Source organism: Cebus imitator, unplaced genomic scaffold (genome assembly GCF_001604975.1).
Source record: "Cebus imitator isolate Cc_AM_T3 unplaced genomic scaffold, Cebus_imitator-1.0 Scaffold346, whole genome shotgun sequence".
Lineage (NCBI taxonomy): Eukaryota > Metazoa > Chordata > Mammalia > Primates > Cebidae > Cebus > Cebus imitator.
In genome coordinates, this window is record NW_016107661.1 from 440,052 (window position 1) to 441,552 (window position 1,501).

The window sequence follows — 1,501 nt, forward strand, 5'->3', positions numbered from 1 at the left end:
AAAAGGTGGGGGGTGGAAATCACAGGTTGGGTGCAGTGGCTCACACCTGTAACACCAGCACTTTTGGTAGCTGAGTCAGGTGGATCACCTGAGGTCAAGAGTTCAAGACTAGCCTGGCCAATGTGGTAAAACCTCATCTCTTCTAAAAATACAAAAAAAATTAGCTGGGCGTGGTGGCCCACACCTCCAGCTCCAGCTACTCGGGGAGGCTGAGGTAAGAAAATCACTTGAACTCAGGAGGCGGAGGTTGCAGTGAGCCAAGATCACACCACTGCACTCTAACCTGGGTGACAGAGGGAGACTTCATCTCAAAAAAAGAAAAAAAAAAAGCCAGGCACAGTGGCTCACACCAGTAATCCCAGCACTTCGGGAGGCCGTGGTTGGCAGATCACCTGAGGTCAGGAGTTCAAGAAAAGCCTGACCAACATGGTGAAACCCTGTCTCTACTAAAAATACAAAAATTAGTCAGGCATGGTGGCACACACCTATAATCCCAGCTATTGGGGAGGCTGAGGCAGGAAAATCGCTTGAACCCAGAAGGAGGAGGTTGCAGTGAGCTGAGATCATGTCACTGCGCTCGAGCCTGGGCGACAGAGCAAGACTCTGTCTCAAAAAAATACAGAAAATTACAACCCTTAAGTAGTTCTGCTATCATCCATACTGCAACTAGCTCTCCCGTTGAGACCAGGCAACCTCAACCCTGACACCCACATAGAGTCAGTGAGGCGGGCAGAGGCGGTCTCTGGGCAAGGATACATGAAAAAAGTGGGTTTTCACAAAGCCTAAGGAGTTTTACTTTCTAGACTGCCCCCCACTGTGGGTAACCCCTCATATGGGCACCGAGGAATGAGAGCTAAGCAGAACCGTGGCACAGTTAGGGCTTGAAGAATATCTCACTTTATAGTGTTACTACTCAGCTATTTCCTTTTATATAATCGTTTACATAATCATATATTAGTTTATAGAAATAGGGCTTGAGGAATCCCTTTATATAATCCTTTATATATAATCATATAATAGTTGATAGTATGAGTGCCTAAAGAATATTTCCCTACATATATACCTATAATTATATCTTAGCTCATAATCGGAGGAATGCCTAGAGTGGACACAGTACAGAGCATGAATTAAGGAATAAGCAGCTTATAGTTGGAGGAATGCCTAGAGCAGATACAGTGCAGAGCATGATTTAAGGGACAAACAGTTATACCAGGACAAGAATCCATGGCCCAGGCAGCAGCGTTCAGTATTGTAAAGATACCCACTGTATGACAGGCTTGGGACGAGAGCCACTCCTCCTCATAAAGGAGTTGTGGGACCTTGCTCCAGTTCTTGTGGAAGGCTGCCCTCAGACCGGCAATCCACCTTGGTGACTGTGAACTTTATCAGCTCTTGGTACTGTGCTGCTTGAAAAGCATCTTCCCACAGAACCCACTGGAAGCTGCCAGAAGGTGGTGGTAACCTTGACAGCTCTGTCACTGCTATGTGACTTAAAGCATCC

The 1,501-nt window shown here is 46.4% G+C and overlaps 1 protein-coding gene across 9 annotated transcripts in view; it reads right to left on the bottom strand.

Annotated features, from left to right (window-relative positions):
- The window catches only part of ANKS3 (ankyrin repeat and sterile alpha motif domain containing 3), a 38,880-nt gene that overhangs the window by 20,317 nt on the left and 17,062 nt on the right, over positions 1-1,501 (bottom strand). The gene's annotated exons all lie outside the window — the stretch shown is intronic.